At 41.2% G+C, this 16,573-nt stretch overlaps 1 protein-coding gene across 1 annotated transcript in view; it reads right to left on the bottom strand.

Moving 5' to 3' along the window:
• IL12RB2 (interleukin 12 receptor subunit beta 2) overlaps positions 1–2,040 on the bottom strand; it is a 33,413-nt gene extending 31,373 nt beyond the window's left edge. Inside the window, exons 1-2 of the mRNA XM_005300109.4 lie at positions 1,899–2,040; positions 1,459–1,588 (exon numbers count right to left, since the gene is read on the bottom strand). The gene's annotated coding sequence lies outside the window, so the exon portion shown is untranslated. The remainder of the gene's footprint in view (positions 1–1,458; positions 1,589–1,898) is intronic.
• Positions 2,041–16,573: the final 14,533 nt, after the last annotated feature.

The following is a 16,573-nucleotide window of genomic DNA, read 5'->3' as shown; positions in this document are numbered from 1 at the left end:
TGCTCCTTGTCTATGGTAGTGCTTACACTGCTGGTAGCACCACTGCAGCTGCACTTTTGCTGAAGATATTTTCTAGACAAGACCACGAGGAGTTATGGATAGAGTTGCAGCACTTATGGAATGTCCTTGCTTTTGTGGGTTGACAGACGTTGATGTTGAGTAAAGAAAGGTGTGAATATAGCCGTATGCAGATGTCAGAATGATTGGAACTATAGCGTTTATATGGCAGCCTAACCATTCTGCTGTTGGGTAAACATATCTTAAATAATTTGTTTTAAAATACCTGTAATTTACTTAATACAATCACATGGTCTTGGAAAAAAAACAACCTCCAACTTTTTTTTGAAGGTGGAGCTTTCATTCAAAATATTACATTTTATAGTTTTCATTTGGATTATTGACAACAGAACCCATTACAGGGTATAGTGTGAATCCAATAATGAGAAACGATTCCATGGTAATATGGATTTTTTTATATTTAGCAATAGTTATGCAAAAGCTCTTTGGGGCAGGGATGGTCTCGTTGTTCTCTGTACAGTACCTAGCACATTGGGGTCTTGGTCTATGCCTACAGTTCCTAGGTGCAATGGTAATACAAATAATAAATGTGTAAAATGTTTTTTAACCATTAATATGGTTACTTTGGGCTTGATCATCCTACTGAAGTCAACAGCACAGCTCCTATTGGCTTCAATGGGAGCTGGATTGGACCCATTAGATAATAGAAATATCTTTAAAAGCAACAGAGTTGGCACCTTTAAGACTAACAGATGTATTGGAGCATAAGCTTTCATGGGTGAATACCCACTTCGGCAGACGCATAAGAAATATCTTAATTTCCTATGCATAAATGGCTTGCAAAAATTTATTTTAAAAAATGCATATTTGCATTGCGGAAGCATCCAATATGCACTGGTATAACAATAAACATAATTGTAACACTAAGGCAGGACACCCTGCCTTTTTATAACAGAAATAAGTATTGAATCGCTAATAATCGCGTTTAGCAATGGTGTAGTGTCAGTACTTATTAATACTCCTGCACTGTCTCCCAAAAGGCATAAGGAGATCAGACATTCTCAGCCTGGAGTACAATGTCTCAAAAAGGTTTGTGAGCACTTTCTATGGGATAAATATATTTGAACCCATGCTCTGCAGTTTATCATTAAGGACAGTCGTTCCTCCCTCCTGAAACCTTGTCTCAGCTAAATTGAAAACAAGGTGCTGATCCAGCAGGGCCTTTTCCATTTCTAACTTCTGTGGGCAAGACACTCCTCTCTCTCCTCTGCATCCGAAGAAGTGGGCTGTAGTCCACGAAAGCTTATGCTCTAATAAATTTGTTAGTCTCTAAGGTGCCACAAGTCCTCCTGTTTTTCTTTTTGCGGATACAGACTAACACGGCTGCTACTCTGAATCCTCTCTCTCTGTCCTTTTAGTCTGATCACAGAATCGACTTGCCTGGTTTCACTGATGAGGCTCCAGTCACCAGGGGAGAGCTCCTGAGGTACCAAGAAAGGCCAGCTCCATCTCCACCATTGACCCAACATGACACGTCCCTTCGAGGGTGTAGCTTCACCGCGCAGCTTTCCTGTTCAGAGGGAATTTGGAAAGGAGAGAGGGGGCAAAGTCTGACCCTGCAGGAGAATCCCTCAAAGCCCAGCCTCTGGGGCCTGGTGCTGAGCTGCTCTCTTCCCCCTCCCCCCAAACCCCACTAGGCGCCCAGGACAAGGACCCCCCTGTGCCCTGGTTGCAGCGAGCTGAGTTCAGGTGAGGGGCACAAGACCACTCCCTCCAGGAGGGGACCCTTGCCCAGGGAAGAGGCTGGAAACTCCCCCCACCCTTCGCAGACCGCACGGCCCCCTCCCCAACTCTCCCCCCACAGCCCGGGGGCCACTCACCCCCCAGCATCGCCGGCCGGGCTCCTTGCTTGCGCCGCCCCGCTGCGCTCCTCCAGCTCTGCGCGCAGGGAGCCGCGCACACGCGTGCGCCGCGCAGCACCAGCCGACCTAGGACAGCGCTCCTTGCCCTCCCCCGGCGCCCGCCCCGCCCCTCCCCGCCGGCCTTTCCGGCGCCCGGCCTGGCCCCGAGGGGCCGAGCTACGCTGCTGGCGGCGGCTCCGCGGGCGCGCAGCCCTCGAGCGCTGGGGGAAGTGCCGGGCTCCTCCGCTGCCTGCCCGGGTCCTGGGCAAACCGCGCCGCAGGGGCAGCGGGGGAGCTTGGTGCTGCGGAAACCCGCACCTGACCTGGCGCCTGTCTGCCCCTGTAGGCACCGGCTGTGGGCAGGGCTGGTCGCAGGGCGGGGGAGGGGACCGCGTTAAAACTACTCGGAGCGGCTGAAGCTGGTAAGAGGCGTTGGGTACCCGGCTGAGCCCCCTGTTAACTAACGGAGCGACTGTGCCGAGCTCAGGGGTGCAGGTGCTGGAACTAGGGGTGCGGCTGCACCCCCAGGTTTGAAGCGATTTGCCTCATATTCATGGTTTAGGGTTTGGTTCAGTGGCTCTCAGCACACACACTATACAAATTGTTCCAGCACCCCTGGGTGCTTGTATTTATTAATGCAATCTTTAACCACCATTACCGGCAATCTGCCCAGGCAGGGCCAGCTATATGGCTCGGGAGTGTCCTGCCAGCCCTTTGACTCATACTTTCCGTCTGTCCCCCCATGATTGGGGGTGGGGGGATTGTTGTTTAAAATCTCTGCAGTAGCTTCATTGAATCCTACAGGTTCTGCTCCAATGAGAGACTTTCCCTTGACTTCAGTGGGTGTTGGATCATGCCCCTCTTAATGATTATATGATTTGTAGTGTGGTAGTGCCTTGGAGCCCCAGCCAGGGACAAAGACCCTATTGTGGTAGGTGCTGTACATATACAGTCACTGCGCTAAAAAGCTTACAGTCTAAAAGCTTGAAATCAACTGAAGCTGCTTAAATCACTTGAAGGACACATTCTATTTTTAATCTTCAAAAATATTCCCAAAAAACCCAGAATGGTTCTGGGGACAGCAAAGAGGCTGGAGCATTGGCAGCAAGATGGAAAAGGACAGGTTAAGAAACAACAATTCTGCTTCTTAACCAACTTTTGAAAACTGTGTATTCCCCAACTTCAGGCTGACCATGACCTACCCACTTAAACAGCTGTAATGCAACTTCTAACCTAACACAAAATGTACTGTGTATGCCCACTCTTCAAATATTAATTGTGTTTAAAAAACACAAAGCGCTCTCAAGGAGATGGTGAGCTGAGGGAGGCAGTCTTTTGCCTTTTTTTATATTTATGGGCTAGGTGACCAGAGCATAGGATGGATGCCTATTGTAACAATCTAGAAATTTGGAGAGAAAGAAAAAGAATTGCTGAAAGGATTTTGCTCAAACATTCACTCCCACCTAATATTTTCCTTTCTCTGAGCAGTGACACAAAGACAAAGCTATCGTCATTATATTTTCCTATAACAGGAAAACTTGAAGAGTAGTTTTTGTTCTGTGCTTAATCCCATGTGACTTTTTCTTTCCATGTGCTGGAAACTCTTTGCCTTATAGTTTCTCCTCCCTCAAACTATGTGTTCCAAAGAGCTTTTTAAGAGTTAATTTTCTATAATCACATGCTCAGTAATATCTGATAGGACAGACTACAGAACATTAAGGAAAATATAGTCAATTTCTACCTAATTTTAGCTTTTAAAAAAAATTTACTTGTATATTTGTCCTTGCCGCTTCTCTTTTCAGGATCTGACAACAAGAGGGCACTGTTGATAATGACGTCCCCTTGACTAGCTTGAATTTCAGAACACAGGTATTCTCAGGACAGCCATCCAAATGAATGCCCAGAGAAAGATGCATATAAAGTCTGCAGACTCCAAAAGATTAATCTGTGAACTTTAGCTTCCTCAGCACCTCCGTTTACCAAACCCCAAAGTAGCGTTGGTTTAAAAAAAAAAAAACTGCTGACAATTCACAGCATTGGCTTCTGTGAACGGTGCAGTTTTGGACCACATACATTATGAAAACACAAATTTCCCCAGTTTCATTTTAGGTGTGAATTCCCCCCCTCCCACCCTTCTACATGTTCTTATACTGAACACTTAATTTTTCTCTCTTATTTGCAGAGTTCTTTACATTATAGTTGGTTCCAACATAGTCTTTCTACCATTTGTAAAACAAAGATTCCTACTATTCCTAAAAGACCCAATTCTGACTCCCTTGCTCATGTTGGGGCTCAGTTCATCAACAGGGCACTGTGTGTAGTCCTTTGTATCAGTGGAAAGTGGGTGCAAAATGCTTCCAAATCAGAACAGCGCTCACTTCTCAGAATAATCATTTAAGCAAATGCGTAGCACATTACTATACAAGTGGTGCCATTGAAGTAAGGAGCTCCTCATTGTGAGCAAGGGTATCAGAATCCAGCTTAGTGTTATGGAGTCTGACAAGAAAGGAAACAAAACAAAAAGTCAAACTAGAAATTAAGATGCAATCTCTTTAGCCTTTAAAAAAAAAACACTTGCTCGAGTAATTAGATCTCTTATTTTTATTTGTGTATTGTGGTAGTGCTGTGGACTAGTACCCCATTGTGCTGGTCACTGTACAAACCCCACTGCCCTTTTCAAGGCTTTATTATAATTGAAATTATTTTTATTATATCCTATATACATATATAGGATATAATCTGACAATATACTGAGCTTGTCAAGAAGGGGAGGCACTAGACAGTCATGAAAGATTAAAGCAAAACTCTTCCCAGGGAATTAAATCAGTAAATAGTTGTTTGTTTATAAGCATTTCTGCTGTGTTCATCACCGTAGTCTCTGAGCATCATTTTGTTTCTCTACAAAGGATTATGCAGGCCAGTTTTACAAAGATCAGTACATCATTTAGCAATTTAAAACAGTCTGGTGCAGAACTGGGAGATACTATTCACAGGACAGTTCAAAGCTGGAGAACAACTTGAGTAGCCACTCCTTCCAATGGGGTTAAGGGCTCAATCCTGCAATATGATGAGTATTCTGGCCCCCAATCCAGCTAATCATTTAAGCATCTGGGCTTACTTGTGTTCAAAATTAAGCACATTCTTAAACACTTTTCTAGACTGAGGCCAGAGTGTTCTGCACCTTGCAGAACTGAACCCTGAAAGAATGAACATTTCTTGCTATGTCTCCCACAAATCTGAGAAAAGACACAATACATCATCAACTCTATTCCCCTGCCATACAAACCATTGTTCTTTGTATTACCACATTGTCCAATCCAATGTAGAAAAGTCCCAAGTGACCATGCTTCCATCTCCACTCCCCACACTCTGCTTGCAAGTTTGACCTCAGTCAACCTACATTTTCTTTTTTAATTTTGTATAATATTGCCACACTGTCCCTAGCTATGTTTTCTTGTATCACCATAAATAATTCCTCTCCCTCCATGAAACATTCAAATATTTCTAGACTTACCATATTGCCATCACTTACCTAAGCTATTTATACTTCTCTTTGAAGTCACTCCTTCCAATCATTTTTCTTCTCTGAATATTCCCCTATTAGTCAATATTATTCTGGTACCTCGTTACCAGAACTGAATGTTCTATTCTAGGAGTGATAACACGCTGGACCATATAGAGAAAGACATACTTCACTATTGCATTACTGTGGCAACGCACCTCCTCCTCCTCCGCTGGCTCAGCACCTCCCCCTCTGGCGGTGGGGGCCTAGAGTAAATAATTCTGGACAGTGTTTACTCTCCCACTTGGGGGGTTATTTCCCAATATTTTCCAGGCAGGCCTCAGGGCAAGCCCAAAAAGTGCCCCTCCACCAAACAAAACCAAAAAGAAACCAATTTCAACACAAAACTGAGGGGAATACCTTTCCCTACCCTCACTCCTGAGAGTGGGTGGCCTTGTTATTGGCCCTGGGGGTGCCCCTCCTTCCTCTAAACTAAACAGGCAATCTGTTATGTAGCTTCCTCTGTGGAGAGGAGAGCAGCCATCCACCCGGGAGCACCCTTTCTTCCTACTGCCACTAGCCCTGGCTGCAGAAGTTTGTCTCTCCCCCTCTCTCTCACTGGAGGAGGAGTTTTTAAAGGTCTCAGGCAGCCTTTATATGGATGTAGGGATCCCTAATTGACCTGAGGTAATCCCTTTACAATTTATACGGAAAATAATCTTGATCATTCTAGGGCTAATATACCTGCCTTCCAATGCCAAGCAGAGAACAGAAGTATCCTGTAAAAAATACAGGAGTCTATTATCTAATGAGAAGTGGAACATAAAGCAATAAGGAAGTGAAGGATCAGGGCTCCTGTGGAATTATAGACTTGGGCTGCCAACAAAGTAGAGTGTCTGACTGATCTTCCCATGGATTATTTGAACCTGAAGTTCATTTTATGAAATGTATAACTGGACTGACTGTGTTTCATTGTGGAACATGAAACCTTCACAAAAACATACAAGCAATTCTGTATATTGAGAAGACCACCCTCTTGCAGCTCTCCAGCCTGACTTTGTCACAATTACATAGTGTCTCCACTCAAGCAACCCAAAAATGCATTGGCCATATTGCCAAGTGCCATCATGTTGCATTACAAATTCAAGTTTAATTTCGCATTCACTATTATGCCAAGGATACTCTTGTCATCACTACTTTCCAGTATTCTCCCTCCTATTGGCTATGTAGTTTAGATTATTTTTCTCCACATAACTTGCAGAGATTCATTCTAACATATTAGCATACCTTTTCCCCCCCAAACTTTCATTTTGCTATCTTTGTCCATACCTTTAACTTCTCTTGCCCTTTTTGTGTTATTTTTCTGTTCTGTCTGATGATTGCAACCCCTTACAATTTAGAAGCTATGCAAATTTCACTAACATGCTGCTGTCTTCCTCTTTCAGATAGCTCCTGCCATATTTAACATCCTCATGAACTGACAGTGATTCCTGTGCTACCCCCATAGATACCCATTCCCCAGTTCAATGCATTCCCATTTACTATTACCCTTTGTCTTCAGTAATTCAGTCAGTTTTGCACCATGTGTCGTTCTTCTTCGTATCCCTCCAAATTCTGCACCTGTTCTTACTCTATGGGCCTTTCCCATGCTTTGGTTTGATGGTAGCCAGAATAACAATAACTCCTTAAGGCCAAGACCATTGGTTGATCAAGAACACAAGTTGAGCGAAGGTCATTAAAACAGCTTGCAGCAGTAACACTGAGTAGCTTACGTAATACAAAGTTTATTTAATGTTGAAAATATAGAATAAAGGCAAATAAATTGCTCCCCTCCATATTGCTGTTGAGAGTTATCACAGGCCTCATGGAGTAGCTGGAAAGGCTCTTTATGTTACAGCTTAAATGAAGTGGAAATCAAAGAATCTTGAATCCTCAGGCCATCCGTGTCCCCATTTGACCATATGAGCTAGTATCACTCAGCTGCCAGCTCTCATGCTTCTACTCTCACTCCCCTTTCCTTTTTTCCCCCTAGTAACCTGACTAACCATAGTATCCATGGAGACAGGCCTCCAGACCCCATGCTAGTGATTCAGTTGTCCAGGCCCTTTGTAGGCCAGTTTTGAGGTGGTTAAACTTTCTTCCTACTGCTTCCTGCACACACAACCAGCTTCCAAGACTCAAGCTACATCTCCTCACTTCATCTCCCTTCTTTGCAACCATTCTATTTAACTCTGAGTTGAATGATTTGGGGCTACTGTATTGCTCACTTGGTTTGCTTCACAATGACATACAAATGAACTCTACTCTGACTGTTAGCTCTTTGCCGGTGTGTCTATTGTTTATCTCAACAATTTTGTTCAGTGCAAGTTAGTTATCCAGCAGTATAAAAAAATTATTTATCTGTATCAAATATAGTTTCCCCTGAACTGCTCTCCCATCCACCTCAGTACTGAAGCCAAGTTGAATTAACGTTGAGAGTATGATTTTGTGAGACATTGTAACAAGAATCTACTAAAATCCAAATAGCTAACAGCTGTTGAATCTGCTACTCCTCTCCCCCCCGCCCCCTTTGTGGTAAGATTGATTCTTTATTACTTCTTAGGTATGTGGATTATATTGGGGAGGGAGCAGTCCAGAAAACCCCCACGATAGATGATGCTAATTGTTCATGGTTCTTTTAATCCCTTATGTTTAGTGTTTGCTTGGTTATTTTCTCCTAATATTTGTTCCATTCTTTTACTAGACATTACAAGTGATGTTTTCATAAGAATACATTTGTAAAGCTAACATTCAATGAAGCAGGTAAATGTATAAAACCACAGCCATGGCTTCTCACATCCTCTTCTGGAAACTACATATTTAGTTTCATTCTCTGCTGTTGCATTCAGTCCTCCTAGCCCTGTAAGTACTTAATCCTCAATAGTGCTAACAAAAAAATACTAGAGACCATACTGAATCATATCATTCTAATAAACATTCATGCTCTGCTTGTGTAAGCACTTGAAACTCTGACGTTTTCTGTTGCTGTGTTGTCAGGGTGATTTTGATATACCAACTGCAGTTTATTTACTGTTTTGCTTTTATGTGTCTGCCTGAACTTTAATGTTTTATCCTTGCACTCTGAAAGCCAAAAATGCTGTGGGTTAGTGCTTCAGCATAGCTACTTAACATTGTAAAACTTTAGTTTAGTCTTTTAATCCAATTTTTAGTCACTTCAACATACTTACCTGCCGAAAGCTTTATTCTCTGTGACTAGTGAGTTACAGAATAATATTTTGACACCTTTTTAGTGTGATGTATGTCAAAAATACATGCACGGTAAAACTAAGCAATACCAGATTATTAGAAAAATTATTCTGTTCTGTTTAGTGTTTTATAACACTACTACTTGGTTCCTACATAGCACTTGTCATCTGTAGAGCCTAAAGTGTTTTACAAAGGAAGGTAATTATCATTATCCTAATTTTATAGATGTGTAACTGAGGCACAGTGATTGGCTGAAGGTCACACTGCAGGTTAGTTGCAGATCTGGAAACAGAACCTAAATCTCCTGACACTGGTCTAGTGCCCTATACACTAGTTCACGCTTGTACCGCCTCTCTACATAGCATCTACAGTGTAATAACAATGCATGTTTAATTTCATGGAATAATATTTAATTTTAAAATGCACTTAAAATAAGAGACCAACACAACAACTGAAGCAAAATAACAGACTCCATAATCATTACTGTTCTATCGATCCCTCTGAGCCTAAAGTTTGTATTTGTCTCAGGAGAATTTCTGATATGCCATATAAAGGTCTGTTGGGGCTGAGTTAAGGATGATATCAAAGCCTTGAGCTTGAATGTTTTTGTTCTTGTGGGTAAAATCCAAAATCCAAGCTCTTAATGGATTACTGTACAGTTTCTTGTATTTTTTTTTTTTTTTATTTTCCTCTCTTTATCCACTGATAGGTCCCTCCCATTGAGATTGCATTAGAGCTGTGAGAAACAATAATAACGGGACTATCTAAGTTCTTTATTGTGTAGAATATGATGCTAAGTTAAGCCATTATATTATATTTAGATTGAAAGTCATAACAATGTCATGTACTGGCATGATTTTTTCTGTTATTCAGGAGTTCCTCCACAGGGTGATAAGTATGAATTTTGAGTGGGCCTGTTACCTCGCTTGCGTCTGCACTGACACCAACAGCGGAGGATGTGAGGCCACAGCTTTTGTGCATCATAAAAGCCAACATCAGCATGAGAAGCTCTCCCACACCATATTCTGACACCAGCCAGTTCCTCTGCACTATGCACAGAAAGAGGATGTCTAGCTGTCATGAGATAGCAGGTAAAGATTTTGCTCAGTGGTAGGATGCATGCAGCAACACAGAGACATTTCTACTAGGGCTGTCAATTAATCGCAGTTAACTCATGCAATTAACTAAAAAAAATTAACTGTGATTAAAAAAATTAATTGTGATTAATCGCACTGTTAAACAAAAGAATACCAATTGAAATTTATTAAATATTTTTGGATGTTTTTCTACATTTTCAAATATATTAATTTCTATTACAACACAATACAAAGTGTACAGTGCTCACTTCATATTATTTTTGATTACAAATATAGTCATCCCCATAAAGTCACAGGATGAATTCTAACATATGTTGGTTATAGATTGTAATGACTTTCAACTAATAGCAATGTGGTGGCCTGCACGAAGTTAGCAAATGTTCTTCATCCATTAACAAATGTTCATACATTAAAATCACCCTCACAATGGGCAATGATCAGAAGACTTAATGAGCGTCTCAGCAGGGAAGTCCGGGACTGGAGGAGTATGGACACTGAACTATCCTCTTGCCCCTACAGGTCACTTCATGTCAGAGTTGAGCTTAATTGCTGGGGAATTAAGACCGTAACAATAGCCGTGTTTTACCTGTTTTTTGACTAAATCTAGAATTTTAGTCCCCTGGGCTGTTGATCTGGGATCTCTCATGAGTAATAACTTCAAGATTTAAACAATTTTTTTAATGATCAAACTATCTACGAGATCACTAACTTCTGCGCTTTTGGGTTTGTTGTAGTTTCTGTTAGGGAAGTCAGTATCTGTACTATTTAGTAAGGAATCAGGTTTGGCAGGACACTTCAATTATAACTACATGAGTTCTCAGTTCAAGCAAAGTGTGCACAAGTTGATGGAAATAGCTCTGTCACATTGGGAACACTCAGAGACTTAACTCACGCCGTGGTATATTTGGTCTCATTCTAACTATACACCCGTGTATATATAGTTGCTGTCATTCTAACACAATATCTAGCCCTGCAACGTCCTATGAATGCATGGAAGGGATAGAAAGCAATTAATTTTGCCCTGTACTGTGATACAAAAATGAGTAGAGGACACTATGAAACTGAAAGGCAATGCGTTTAGAAAAAATAAAAGGAAATTCACCAACATCCAAGTTATAAGTAACCCATGGAACAGGCTGCTGCAAGATAAATTTGAGACAAATGGCTTATATATAATTTAAGAAGATTAGACATTTCTCTGACTCAGAATCCAAGCTGGTTTTCAGGGTCCTCTAAAACCTAAAATATAATGCACATTTGAAATGTAATTCTGATCATTCCATCACAAAAAGATCCAACAAACTTTGAAAGGACTGAGACAGGATGAAAAGAGGCGGCATGGGAAGACTTCTACATGAGGAAAGACTGAAAAGATTAAGCTGGTTTAATTTAGAGAGAAGATTAGTGAAAGGGGACATGACAGAGGAATGTAAACTAATGACTGATATACAGAAGATGAATCAAGCCTTCCTATTTATCCTTTCTCCCAATAAGAAGAATAAGGAAACACTCAATGAAATTGAAAAGCAACCAGTTTAGAACTGCTAAATGGAAATAGTTTTAGACCATTCATAATAATCTGTAGAACTCTTGCCACACTCATAAGTAACATGTTACCACAAAATATCTGAGCATAGCAGAATTCCAAAAGGATTAGACAGACAAATGGGAAATGAGAACATCCATTGTCACACTAGATAGCATAAAATATTTTTAGAAGGGATATAAACTCTCATCTTTCAAGGCATGAGCCATCCACTAACTGGTGTGGGGCTTAAAAAGAAACTTCATCATAAGCTTGTTATTCCACATTGTATCAGGCTATTGATACTTCTCACTTATTCCATAATTGTCTGAATTAGTGATGTGGAAGTGGATAAGCTAAGCTAACCTAACCAAAACTCCATATTCCCCAAACGAGAAGTGAGTAAACTCAGTTTACACATGTTTAACCTAGACCACACTACTGCCCTGACGCATCTGGTATGGTTACTGTCAGTCAGCATACTGGATTAGATGGCTAGGTGCTGTGCATAATCAAAAGAAGGCACAATTCCTGGGCCAAAGAGCTCAGAAAGGGCAAAACAGAGAGATAAGGAAAAAGACATGCATACAGAATATATTTCCCAGATCTGAAGAAGAACTCTGTGTAAGCTGGAAAATTTCTCTCTTTCACCAATAGAAATTGCTCTAATAAAGCTATTTCCCCATCCATCTTATCTTTCTACATACAACAAAGTTGTATGGAGTTGTGCTTAAGTTATCCTTGTTGCTGGTGATTTCCACTATGAATGAATGAGGTTTGTGACATGTTGTATTTGAAATATTTGTTTTCTTCAGATACCTGTCAAAACACAGACCATCCATTGCAGCCTTGGAGATGGAGCAATTTCTTAGAGTCAAACGCAGGACAAAACTGCACCCAGTGCTTGTTTGTAACCAACACCATATTTGAGTTGCACCCATTCAACTACGAGGAAAGAAGATCTGGGTTCAATTGTAGGGACCCTGTTCTGCATGACTGGGAGTGAAATCCTGAACCCACTGAAGCCAGTGGGAGTTTTGTCATTGGCTTCAGTGGGGCCAGGATTTCATCCCAGGGATTTGGAGTACAAAAGGAATGCAGGATCAGACCCTTCTGGTTTGACAAAGAGACATTTCCAGGTTGTGATGACTTCTGTGCATTTCTTGCTCATGTAGTGTCTTGAACTGAAATGTCAGGATGTGGACAAGAAAAGGGTTTATTAACTTCCACATCTCGCATTTTGGGTGGTGTGGCTGCTCTGACAATTTCCTTCCTGCACAAGTAACGATCACTACTTTTAGACCAACTTGCATGCTAGGAAAACACTTGCACTTAGAGACAGTTTGCAGCTTCTAAAATACCACCACAACCTCCGGGTTAAAAAACTTACCTGGTAATAGAGTACTCTGTAAATTAAGTAAAAAGGTGACAGATTTCATAGATCTGACTAGCACACCGCATATTACTAGGAAGCAGCCACAAATAGTCCACGACTATCTCAGCTCAAAAGCCAAGGACAAGCAATTAGAAAGATCAGTCATTCCGTCATCAGTTATTTGAGAAGAGCGTACAGAGCCTCACCATTCAAGAAAAGCCTGTAGAGTACTAGCACAATTGGGTTCGTGTCCATGACTGGGGCTCTTAGGTGTCACCACAATAAAAAATAAATAGTAGTAGTAATAATTAATATTTAAGTGCCATGTTCCTAGATAGCTTGGTATGGGTATTATAATTTATCTGAGCTTTAAGATTATTAATACACTTATACAAAATCAGTATTTGTTTCCTTTTAATATTTTACATTTCAGCTTGGTTGCAGGCATTCAGAGGTAACACTTCCTTTTAATATTATTATTAGCTTCATTATTACACAGCAAGAGAGGGATAGCCCTACAATTTGTGTATCCAATTAAGCCATTTATATACAGTATCCTCTATGATTCCAAGCATGTCAGAGACACTTGTATAAGCTTCTTTGTCACATAGTAAAAAGAATGTGCCTAAGGTTACTATTTAAGTAGAACTAGCCTAACAGGCATGTACTTCCTATGAATAAAATAAGCATGTCCAAAATACAACGAAAAGGAACAAATGCATTTTATGGTTACCCCCACCTTTTCCCTCTTATGCAGGTTAAGGACAATGCTTGGTCTTCTGCAGAATTTTATTTCTAGTCAACTAAAGCAACCAACAAATTGTATGAATGTACTCATAAAAATTGGTGTACAACCAAAGATTTTGGCGCTGACCATTAATTTTTATTAAAAATTAAGTCCATATGCAAATAAGATTGGGCCCTGGGCTCCTGACAAGCTGCTAATGTGACTCTCAGTGTCTTTTGGGTATCACATGGAAGTAATCTAAGTACCTCAGAACCCAAGCCAGCTCCATTGAAGTCAATGGGTGTCTTGGCATGCTCTTCAAATGGAGCAGGACTGAGCATGTATTTGCAAACAATGTAAACTAGATACTAAAATATCATCAGAGCTGAAAATATCTTAGAATTTGAGAGAGCCTAAAGATCTCCCCCCGAGATTGTGTAATGGCAGCAAGCCAAAGCCTATAGCCCTTATTCAGACCTTAATTGTAAAGTTTGCAATGAAGGCAATGGGCCTGATTCTCATCACACTCACTTTATAACTCCACTGACTTCTCCATTAGGCTTAATTATGTTTTCATTTCCACTGGGGTAAATTGGGATTAACCCCACTGAGGTTGCACTGGTGTAAACAAGAGAAGAATCCAGCTCTGTAAGTCTTTGTTTCATTGCTTTATGGTAATAATTATAAAGCCACTGCAGTAGCTGTACTAGAAAGGACATGCAAAATTTGTGTTTACATAGAATCACTTGGGTTCAGATTCTGATAATATTACTCAAGCTGAACTGCACATTTGAAGACAATCCAACTATTCCTGGGGTAGGTACTATTCAACCCAAGTAAGGATATCAAGAATCTGGATCTTGAGGAAAAAACTTAAATTCAGGCCATGTCTTCACTACAAAAGTAGGCTGACACAGGTTACATTGGCATAAAGCAGACACAGTACATTGCTCATGCATGTGCATACTTAGGTCCTTGCAGCGGCACTCATGAGGTGTCCTTGTGTCAATTCACAGTGAGGTGCATGGATAGATGTTTCATTGTGCAAGTCACCATTGTCCTGTGCACTGAAATTCGGGCAATGCATAGTAGAGTGGAAACAAAGCAGCACAATGGTGACTGGGAGCTAGGGGTCAAGTTCCCAGCATGCAACTTTCGCCATCCCATACTAGCATTCATATCCTATAATTTTTATGCCTTTTTTAATATCCCACAAAGCCATGTGGCACTATTCAGTGTCGGCCATCTCTGACAGAAGCATGGAGCCCACACAGCTCTGTACTATTGTCATGACTGTCGCAAATACAGGACATACGAGTCTCCAGTATTATCAGAGCTACAGGAAGAAGCGAAACAGGGGACCTGACGATTTCTTCAAGAACAGATTTCTGAGTGACATAGCAAAATATAATTCAAGGATGTTGGTGTCATTCACAGAAAAGCTTCAGATGGTGGAGCGCTGCTTCTGGGCGAGAAAAAAGCACCAATTTGTGGGATTGCATCATGACGAGCAGTAGCTGCAGAATTTTCAGATACACAAAGCCATATTCCTGGATCTGTGTGCACTGGCCAGTCCTCCAGCGCATGGACACCAGAATGATAGCTGTGTTGACAGTTGAGATGCAAGTGGTGATCACACTCTGGAAACTTGCAACACTGGGTTGCTATTGGTCAGTCTGAAATAATTTTGGATTTGGAAAATCCACAGTTGGGGCCGTTTTCATGTTTCTTGGGTCATTAATTGTGTTCTGCTATGTACAACCAGGGCTCTTGGCAATGTGCAAGTTACAGTGGATGGATTTGCAACAATGGGGTTCCCAAACTGCAGTGAGGTGACAGATGGCATGCACATCCTTAGTTTGGCACCAGACAAACCTTTTAACAGAGTACATCAGCAGCATGGGCTATTGTTCTATGTAAGCCGTGGCACTGGTCTGGAAAGGTACATGATTCTTGCACCTTTAAGAACACAGGACTGTTCAGAAAGCTGCAACCAGGGACATTCTTTCCTGACTGGCCAATTACCATTAGTGATGTTGAAATGCCAATAGTGATCCTGGGAGATCCAGCCGACCCGTTGCTTCCCTGGCACATGAAGCTGTACATCGGCCACCTCAACAGCACCAAGAAAAGATTCAATTACATGCTCAGCAGGTGCAAAATGACTGTTGAATGTACTTATGGATTGGTTCTCGTGAGAAAAATATCCCAGTGGCTATAGCTGCCTGTTGTGTCCTATGTAATATCTGTGAGGCCAAGGAGGAAAAGTTGGTGCCAGGAGGTGCGGGAGTGGCTCTCTGCTGAGTTTGACAAGCCAAACAAAAAGGCCATTAGAAAAGCTTAATGTGGAGCTGTTACCCGAGGTGCCTAGGGCCAGGGCCAATCAGAGGGGGGGCCAGGAGGGCCATTTGGCCTGGGCCTCAAGCTCAAAGGTGGCCTCAAATTTAGGCACTTGTTAATTTTTTGGCATTTGATAAGTTTCACAACTTATTTTTATGCGCATCCCTATCGGGCCAAAATGTGACACACACTCTCAGCTTAGAGCAGCAAATTTAAGCAAATAAGAGATGTGATTTGGTAAAAGACATACTTTTTTTTGTTAACTGATATAGATTTTGTCATATTAAAGAGTTTAAAATGTTCATAAATATTAATAAAAAGATATCGGTTCTGATGGCACAAGATTAGACCGTGATGAACGTGTCCTCTCCGATCAGCTGATTATATAAACAAACTACTAGTAGTGGCTGGTGCTGGATCAAGTGCGTGTTGAAAGGTAGAGAATTGTCACATTTTAGTGTCTTTATAGTTTTACGTCTAGTTGATGAATAAATTATTTGTGTGAGAATTCCTCATTATTATCTCCATATCGTAGCTAACAGTGGTGATTGGTTGGTTGGCCAAGCTTGGTAGCTAGGCCATTATCATAGGCTTTTGTAGTCTATAGGTCCAGATTCAAGGTGAAAATTTGTGAGGACAATCTTGTACAGTGAGTTTCGTGAGGACACACATTTGAAATTTTTGCACATTATCCGTCTGTCTGTATCTGTGTCTGTGTTACTATATATATGTCATCCCTTTGTCTTCAGCTCAGCCTGTTATATTATACCTTGCGTGCTTGAGTTTTGATTCAGTGATAAGGATAATAACCTGTCTGACCGTTTCCTTTTGTGTTCTTAATT

Source organism: Chrysemys picta, chromosome 8 (genome assembly GCF_011386835.1).
Source record: "Chrysemys picta bellii isolate R12L10 chromosome 8, ASM1138683v2, whole genome shotgun sequence".
Taxonomy (NCBI): domain Eukaryota; kingdom Metazoa; phylum Chordata; order Testudines; family Emydidae; genus Chrysemys; species Chrysemys picta.
The sequence above is the reverse complement of the archived record's forward strand: the minus strand, read 5'-3'. Positions and strand labels throughout refer to the sequence as shown.